Source organism: Mastigoproctus giganteus, chromosome 2 (assembly GCF_048544385.1).
Source record: "Mastigoproctus giganteus isolate SK-2022 chromosome 2, ASM4854438v1, whole genome shotgun sequence".
Taxonomy (NCBI): domain Eukaryota; kingdom Metazoa; phylum Arthropoda; class Arachnida; order Uropygi; family Thelyphonidae; genus Mastigoproctus; species Mastigoproctus giganteus.
Genome location: NC_143576.1, coordinates 81,407,998 through 81,418,154, shown reverse-complemented (window position 1 = coordinate 81,418,154; position 10,157 = coordinate 81,407,998). Strand labels below are relative to the sequence as shown.

The 10,157-nt window shown below is 37.6% G+C and overlaps 1 protein-coding gene across 1 annotated transcript in view; it reads left to right on the top strand.

Moving 5' to 3' along the window:
- Positions 1-5,200: 5,200 nt before the first annotated feature.
- The window catches only part of LOC150089364 (uncharacterized), a 64,236-nt gene continuing 59,279 nt past the window's right edge, over positions 5,201-10,157 (top strand). The window contains exon 1 of the mRNA XM_090368548.1: positions 5,201-5,308. The gene's annotated coding sequence lies outside the window, so the exon portion shown is untranslated. The remainder of the gene's footprint in view (positions 5,309-10,157) is intronic.

Below are 10,157 nucleotides of genomic sequence, written 5' to 3'. Positions count from 1 at the left end.
TCCAAACGCCACCCATTGAAGATCAAAGTAAGAAACTTCCTGGATATGACAGTCCTCTCAGGAGAAGGAAAAAAAAAAAAAAAAACACTCCTTTCTTCCTTCGTCCCAGGAGTGACAGAACCTACACCAGCACAGCTCAGCTGCTGCCTTTAGGCCTCCCTAGCCACGCTCCCTTGCGTGGTCCTTTGTCTCCACTCCCTGGCGGGAGGGGGAATTCATCCCTGGTGTCTTCCCCCCTCGCCACCCCTCTTTTTCACTCTGGTGGGGCATGGGCCTGCTCCACTGACTTGGGGTCATCTTCCCTATGGACCCCGTATCTCTGTCTTTTCCCTCCAGTCTTCAGTCTCCCTCCCCTTCTCTAACTTACAACTAGTGTCTGAATCAAGCCCTACAACATCCAAAAACTTAACCACATCAAATCTCCCAACTAGTACTCCCTTTGTTTTGGCTGACCCCTATTCTATAGCGTGTTTTTTTTTTTTTTTTTTTTTTAGGTCCTTGCCACTGAAATCTCAGGAAATTAGGTGGCAGGACGTGCCAGAGTAAATAACTAAGTAGTGTACCTGGTCTGCCTCCACGGGGCGGAGTGGGGCAACGTTGGGTCCCATTAGGGGCCCAGCGGCTAAATGACCAGATGAACAACGGTACACGACACTATACAAATACAAAATCCGTATACTTTTAAACCTCTGGCATTGACAGTGTTCTGTTTCACGCCCACAATGTATAGCACGCGGAGATGGGGGAAACCCCTGGTGCCGTTTGACACTAAACACACTCTACACACTCTACTTAACCATTCCTGCTAGCCACCGAAATCTCAGGAAATTAGGTGGCAGGACCTGCCAGAGTGCATATAAGCTACTGGGTTCCTGGTCTGCCTCCACGGGGCGTAAGTGGAGCAACGTTGGGCCCCAATTGGGGTTTAGCGGCTAAACGACCAGAAGAACAACGGTACATGACATTAAACGATCCAAGACCCACACATTTTTAAATCTCTGGCATTTACAGCGTACTGTAACACACCACAATGTAAACTACGCCGAGATGGGGGGGAACCCCTGGTGCCGCTTGACCCTAAACACACTTACACTTACTTAACCATCCCTTTACCCATTGTAGCAACTTACTCTTAATGCCATATATCTCCGATTTGTAGAACAGACTTGCATGTGCAACGGTATCAAAAGCTTTCTTGAAATCCAAGTACTGAATATAATATCAAAATTGTTTTTGACATTCAGTTCCTTTGTGACCACATCATAGTATCCAATCAAATTGGTCAGAAAATACCTCCCTTTAACAAATCTATTCGGTGTTTAAACTGTTACAGCAGTCTTGTCTAGATGATCCTGCAAAGCTTCTTTAACCAGTAACTCCCATTATTTTACCCGGAACACAAGGTAACAGGTCCATAGTCACTTTTGTCACCTTTTGAAATCACTTTATGAATTGGTGATACATTTATACACCTACAGTTCATGAGGTCCTCCCTTGAGTCAAAGGAAGCTCTCATAATTAAGGCTAAGGGTTTGCGCACTTCCTTTCTGCCTCTTTTAATATAATTGGATAGATCCCTTCCACCCCAAGTCCCTTCCTTATGTTTAACTTCAATAATTTCTACTCCTCTTTGCTCTCAGTTATTACAAAATCACTTGGCTCCCTGTTACAGTTTGATAAACTTCCCTCATTCCGCTCATTGAATAACTCCTCATGTGTGAATTTAGATGTAAAATACTAATTCAGTTTATCAGCTTCCCGAGCATTATCATCAATAGTCAACTCATCTATGTTAAGTGGTCCAATCTGTTTAGATAAGTAAAGAAACCTTTGCTGTTTTTCTCGGCATCCTTTGCCAAGGATTTATCGTAATCTGCTTTCGCCTGCCTATCCTTCTTTGTGACTTGATTACGGACAAGCTTATATCTGCCAGAAGCTTCTGTGTCACCTGATAATCTGAATCCCATACATTTAGATGCATCCCATACATTTTTCTTCTCTGCCACGAGCCTCATTAATTCAACTGACATCCATTTAGGCCTGAACCTTGAACCGTATTTCTTAGTTGTTTCAGAATTTCCAGTATTTCTTAGTTGGAATGAAAAGTCTATTAGCCTCCAAAATTAAGTCGCTGAAGGCTTTCCATTTAGAATTCACCGTTGGTAACATCATCAGTTGATCCCACTGTACAGAATTTAAAAACTGTCTAAGACCTCTGTAGTCACTTTTAAGAAAGCAAAAGCCCTTCCCTTTAGCCTTGATGATAATTACATCTTTAAATAATTCCCACATCAATACATTGTGATCACTGTCGCCCAGTGGTTCCTTTATCTGCAAATGCTTAATGCATGAAGAATCACTGCTGATACTCAGATCAAGAGTAATACTCCTTCAAGTTGCCTCTCGACCATGTTGCTGTAGAAAACAGTCATCCAATAAATCCACAAAAGTCTTGCTAGTCTACAAGTGACCAACCCACAAGTTCCAGTCAATATCTGGAAAGTTAAAATCTCCCATTATAAGATATTCTGATTTACTGGCCCACTCTATTTCTCTGCAGCACAATTGCTAATTATACTCATTAGATTCATTGGGCCTATAACACACACTCACTTTAATTTTTCCTTTCTCAGTGCTTATTTCACACCAAACAGACTCAACATTGCATTGTCCACCAACATCAATTGGATGCACTTCCTTAGATTTTATTTGTTTTTAACTAACAGCATAATCTCTCCTCCCTTCCTATCCTGTCTATCATTCCTATACATTTTGTACTCCAAAAATTCCAATTCTGCACTGCTTTTTGTATCTGTGTGACAAGACGTCTCCGATATCCCAACAATATCTGCCTTAGATGTCTTGACTAGCACTTCAGGCTCATCGAATTTATTAACTATACTCCTACCATCTTTGTACATGCAAGTATACATGCACTTGTTTCTTTTCTTAGTTACCCTAACATAGCCCATGTATTTATTTGTTGCAATATGACTTCCATCAGTCCTGGAAATCTCGATTACCTTGCTTTCCAGTCTGCTGCCCATTCTAATGGAAGCAGTGCAAGAATCACTTTTGCCTCTGCCTACGGCCACTGTTAACCTTTAGTCTGTGTATCCCCCTACGCTAGAAGTTTTCCGACCCACCTAATAATGCCTCGATAGCATTAGCAAATATTCTTGCTCCCTTTTTATTTAAGTGTATCCCATCCCTGTAGAAGCAGTCTCTCTTGTTAACAAGCACAGACCACGCTGAGAAAAATTCTACCCCTTGAGCCTTGCACAATCTCTCCAGGGCCTATACTCCATCCTATCATGTCTGGGCAGAATTGCAGACAGTTTCACATTCACCCCTAACTCGCGACTTTTATTCACCATTGACCTGTACTTGTTGAGTAAATCTGCAGATCTCTTGCTCTTAATGTCATTAGTTCCAACGTGTACAACTATATCACCTTTTGTGCCCTAAAAAGATTATATCTGCTCTACAACGTCATCAACTTTTTCCCCTGGCAGACATGCCCTGCTCCTGATGGGAAATACTGTAAATAAAAAATTAGAGGGATTGAATAAATTTTCTAACATTTTAAAACAATTAATTTATTAATACCTACATATTAAGAAATGACTACTTACATGATGCACATAATATATTAGTACACTTTTATGAATTATTTCTTAAAATATTTGGTTACTTTGTTGTACACTGGATTCTATTGTTCATCGTTCATAAAAAAGGTTAACATTTGTTTAAACACTCAAATATATTTTCTGCACGCTGAAGTCCTCCACGTGTATCGTTTCAAAAGTTTCATGTTTAATATTGCCTTCTTTTTCATCCAACTCACCGTCGATATTATCCCTAGTTCTTTGAATAATCACCAAAATGTTGGAGTCACTCTGATATTGAGCTACTATGACAGCATTATCAACTCCTAAAAATTCAATAAAGCAATTTCGCCACTAATGAAACCTCTCGCTTGGAGTTCTTCCCAAGATTGCTCAATATCTTGTAGTAGTTTATCCCTCTGATGTTAATTGACGTTTTAGCAAAACCTGCTTTTCCAAATCAATTCTAATTCGTTGTTTCCTTCACATCTTGACTCCACACTTTCGCCAACTCCCACATGCACATTCGCAAATCTACAACGGCATCTATGGGTTGGTCAGGTTCTATTCTCAGTATAATTTTTTTCAGTATGCGCCTTCTGTAGTGCATTTTCAAATTATTGATAATGCCTTGGTCCTTTGGCTTCTGTTCAGAAGTGGTAATCGGAGATAAGAAAAAAAATTCACATTTATAATTTTCAAAATTACTGAATGAAGGTGGGCTGAGCAGTTGTCGACAATCAACAAGCTTTTTCTGTTTCTTTCATCATCTTTCTATTGAAATTTAAAATCCACTGTTCAAAAATTTCCCATCATTTAAGATTTTTTATTGTAGTTGTAGTCCAATTCTAACCGTTGTACTCCTTTGAACATCGGTGTTGTTTACTTTTGCCAAAAGTTTCAGGTTTTCATTACCAGCCATATGTGCACCAACCAAGACTGTAATTTTCTCATTACGATTTTTATCACCTAAACATTTATCGGAATTAAAAATCACTTCCTGGTTCGGCAAACATTTAAAAAATAGACCTGTTTCTTCAACATTGAATATGTTTTTGGGCTTGTAGTACTCCATAAGGTAACCCCAAAAGCACACATCTGGTGAGTATGGGCTTGGCACACCCAGGGTCCCCAGAAGAGTGATATCATCATTCTTCTCTTTCTTGGTGATTCGTTTCTACTTCTCTCTCTCTCTCTCTCTCTCTCTCTCTCTCTCTCTCTCTCTCTCTCTCTCTCTCAGGGTAACTCGGGTTAACCATTAAGAGGGAACGTTACCGTTGTGCATTTTTGCCCGTTCAGTTCAAAATCCACTTTTATAAATACGTAATGCACAGTGATTTTTTTCATAAATTACTTTTTGGAATTATTTATACATTAATTAATTTGTTCGCGCCTTAAAATAAACGTATTTTTGTATATTAGCAAAAAAAAAAAAAAAAAAATCAAAGTAATTTTAAACGTTTGTCCCCCCCCCCTTCCTTAAACGCCCGTGGATTCCGCGATTTAACTGTTATCTAAGAAAAAATTAAAAATAAAAGCCACTTCATTTTGGGTTCAATACGTTTGCAAGAGAGGGCGCTTATAATGCGAATATTTGATGGAGCGCGAAGTTTGAGGATTTCGCTGACTCTTTTAAAAGTACTCCGTCTGTTTATTCACATACAGTTGTCTGTGTACCGCGTTTTGTGTTAATTTAAAAAGTAAGTATAAACTGTTGCATCATTTCAATGTGAAGAAAGTAAGTATTTAAAAGAAGAGAAAGGCTCTTGATTTTTTAAGGAGTCCTTATGTGCTGTAATGTAATAGATCGTAGTAGTAGTAGTGGCATGTGATGCAAGAAAGCAAATGTATGAGCTTATGCAGCATCAGCCAAAAAAAAAAAAAAAAAAAAAATCACACCATTCCCTCCAAATGCCTGTCCAGTTCCTCCTTAAATTTATTCACCCTATCAACTTCCACAACGACAGATGGAAGTTTGTTCCAGCAATTAACCACCCGCTGGCTAAAGGCAAATTTCCGCACATCTAATCTACATCTGTCTTTTCTTAATTTGAATTTATGCCCCCTTAGGTTCGTAATCTGAACAAGTGGAAGGATCCCATCAGAATTCAGCGTGCTGAACCCATTCAAGGCCTTATACACCTCAATCAGATCACCGCGCAGGTGCCTAGTTTCCAGCCACTGCAATTTGCAGAACTTAAGCCTCTCTTGATAAGAGGATCCCTTCATTCCCCTCACCAATCTTGTTGCCTTTCTCTGTACACGCTCAAGTAAATCTACATCCTTAGCTTAGCTTAGCTTAATTTTCAGCACTCACCTCATAGTAATCCGCTTAGCTGGTGGAGAGTTTTACCACATACATAGTGGTTATAGGATTCTAATAACTTACAGGGATTATGGGTTTAAAACTAAGTTATGGGCTATAAAAAATTTTCTAAGTAAGGAAAGTGCACCTTCCATTCTGTGGTTGCCTAATTAAATTAAATTAAATGAACATTATAATACAAAAGTCAGACAAAGGGGAAACCATCGCAATCAAGGACAAAACACATATATAAAGAAAATGTTACACATCTTATCAGATTCAACAACATACAGAGCTTGCAACACGTTTAACATTAACAAGCTTAAAAATAAACTTGATGGGATCCTAAGAAGACTCAGAGCCAACAAACAAATTAATTTACATACCCTCCAGCAAATAGGCATATGCAGTAACATTCTCCCACACATTTTTGGAATAGTCAAACTCCATAAACAAGATTATCCTTTAAGGCCCATCGTTTCCTATAAACAGTCCGCCTATGCTAACCTATCCATATTCCTCGTCAAAATAATCTCACTTTAATGAGATTTTCTCGGTTCAGGGTCTACAATACTAAACAAGCACACGAACGTATAACTTCCATAACCATATCTGAAAACTATATTCTCGCGTCCTTCGACGTCATCTCCTTATACACAAACGTGCACATCGAATCCATGCTACTGGCCCTTAAAGAACTATTAATTAAAGACGACACATTGACAAAACGTACCGACTTAAACATTAATGACATTTTAGAACTCACATCACTGTTACTTGACGCCAAACAATTTAAATTCCAAAATAACATCTACGGAAAATTTTCTGCCTTCCCATGGGCCTCGGTATCTCTGCCCCTTTATCTGAGATCTACCGCGCATCTATCGAAGAAAAAATTCTCCAACCCTTTTCCCCAGGAATTAAACTATACATGAGGTATGCAGATGACGTCCTCTTAATAGGCAACAGAACTACCATTGATACTTTACTGAACACCTTTAACACAACACATGAAAGACTCAAATTTACCCTTGAAGTAGAAACCGATAATAAAATTAATTTTCTAAACCTCACTGTATACAAAATAAGCACATCTTTAGGCACCAAAATATACAGAAAAAACACACATACAGGTAAATTCTTACATTACCACTCACACCATCCGCTATACATCAAAAAAGCAGTTCTATACAACCAGATATACAACGCTATAAAATATAGCCACACACAAACAGACCTATCTGTAGAATTGCAATACCTCACCAAAAAATTCATCGACAGAAAATACCCATCACAACTAATAAAAGAAACCATCACCAAAGTTCATAATAACCCAAACAAAATTATTAACCACATGAACAAGAATAAGATACATAAACCCCTTATCGCGCTCCCATATCGTCAACAATACGCTAGAAAACCAACAGATTTTTAAAAATACAGATATCAAATTAATATTCACATCTTATAACAAATTAAGTTCCAAATTCAATTCATACAAGACAACACACAAGTACGAGACACAAGATCACAACAACGTTATATATTTGATCAGATGCCAATCAGATTGCCAAGCATGTTACATAGGCAGTACAACAGCAAAATTTGGGACATCAAAAATTTCCAACACGTGTGCATACTACCACTTTAATAGCTTCAAAACTAATTCAGCAAGTACAGAACTAACACAACACGTCCAATCTCAAAAACCCACTCATCGATTCAGTCATCACAGTAGTTAAATTAAATTCCAGCTACAAAATCCTTGAAAACGAAGCCCTCGTCATCGAATGGTTTAAGCGCCATACATTACTCAACGTGTTAAACAAAAAGATTCCCGCCAATTTCTCCCCCATTTGGAATTTAGCACGCATTAAGTTTCCACGTGCACTGAAATGCATTTCGGGAACCCAACCCGTATATAACACAAGCACGCTCTCTTTCCCCCGCTATAGCTAACTGAGGACGAATTTCGAAAGTCGCTCGTGCGCGGCTATTAGCTTCTATTTTTCTTCATTTAATTTAATTTAATTAGGCAACCACAGAATGGAAGGTGCATTTTCCTTTCTTAGAAAAATTTTTATAGCCCATAACTTAGTTTTAAACCCATAATCCCTGTAAGTTATTAGAATCCTATAACCACTATGTATGTGGTAAAACTCTCCACCAGCTGAGTGGATTACTATGAGGTGAGTGCTGAAAATTAAACTAAGCTATACATACGATCAAGAAGAGAAAGGTAGGTGTCAAACAGACGTTTCAGTCTGCTTTCTTTCTTATTGATAATCATATTGAATCAAATATTGCTTCAGTTTTTAGTTCCAATAATTTTTAGATCCAATAATTTCCATTCACATGCCTACACCCAAACAGAGCTGCCAAGCTATAAATCTGCATAGCCATCAGGTGAGTAATGCAGTCGTCAGCTCACTATCTTCACCCTGAAATGTGTCTCTCCTCCCCTCATTTTTCAGAGAATTTTCCATCTTGGGCTGAAGGCCTCCTCAGGGTGTTCTACAGTTTTTCCCACCAAACCTGACCCCCAGATAACTCCACATATGACACACAGTGAGATAAAATACTCTTTGGGGTTGATATAAAAATAAATTTTCTGTTTACACTCTGGGACAATAAAGACAATTACATGGCCAGAGGAGCTCCTATGTATATCTTGTATATACAAGAAAGAACACTACTTAGTAATCATGGAGGTTTGAACCCCAGTCACTCAGAGCTCATATACTTATGTACTCTCATGCCTGACCACTCAACTACAGCAGCTCCTCAAAATATATATGAAGACACCCCCCCCTCCCCACAACTTTGGCTCTAGCTTAGTATTTATACCAGGACTTTACATGCTTCACATAGACTTAATTTTGTCAAAGTTAACAAGCTGATTCACTTGCAAATCCTTTGTATTTTTTTTCCTATGCCAATTTTCATGTTATTTGTCTTGCAGTTGTGGATTACTCCAGGTGAACATTTTCAGCTCCTGATTAATATAACACAGTACAAATAAAGTATGGCAGAGTTAGTATCATATTCTTTTTAAACATGTTTATTTTCATCCAGTCTCAGCTTTGAAACTTGTGTGTGGCATATGACTATAGTATTCTTTCATTTCAAATTTGCCTTTATCTCCTATGTAACTACAACTACCAGTCCATGTCAGAGCATCTCTCTCTCTCTCTCTCTCTCTCTCTCTCTCTCTCTCTCTCTCTCTCTGGGTTCTGCTCCACCTAGAGCATAATATCTCTGCAGTTGTTACTGGTGACCTTAATATGTCATCTCTCAGTTATGCCCTGACCAAATCACACAACTGGTTTGATGAAAGTGCCACCCCCTCCCCTTCCAACCAACTGGAGGCAAAGAAACACAACCTTTTCTATCACCTTCTTTGCAGATTTTGACAAATTGTTAGCCCATTAACCTTCACTTGTTGAATTTGTTACAGGTCTGATTCTCCCACAAATGCACATCAGAAATGTTATTTATATATTTTTTTGATAAAATTTTAAAGAGACCTAAATTATTTGTTATTAGCTAAGGTTTCAAATCTTGTAATCTATGTAACAACTTCAAATATAATTGCTTTTTTGTAATATTTGACAAAATGAACCTTAATTAACCATTGAGCTTGATATAGAGGTGATTTGGAAAAATGAAATTGCAGTGAAACTAAAATGGATAAAAGGCATTAATTAAAAGAAAATGTGAATCCCACGGAAAAATGAATGTTTCATCATCAGTTTGAACCATTATTGATAAACCACTCAGTAAGTGTGCTTTCCAGTGGGATTCACATTTTCTTTTAATTTTGATTTGAAACAAGCATTCCTTAACTCTTTTGTAGTATGCACTTGTATACATTTCAGATAATGTGCCCATTTAATATAAACTGTTAGAAATCTTTAAATAAATAAATAACACCATATCTTATCTGTGTTTTCAAGTTATTGCAAAAGAATTAAGCTCTGAAAATTGTAAGAAAAACTTGTACCGTTTAGAGGCATTGAAATTGAATAAATTTTTTTTTTTTTAATTCTGATCAAAGTTGAAACAGATCCAAGTTATAGGTAAATAGAATTTTGATGCATAATATCCCATAGATGATATTACTGCATCAAAAAACGAAAAGTGACAATGCATTTATTTATTTTTTTTTTTCATGATTTTTTGCCACATTTTTTTAAAATTAATTAAAAAAATTTCAAATTATTTTATTTTTGACAATTTCATTC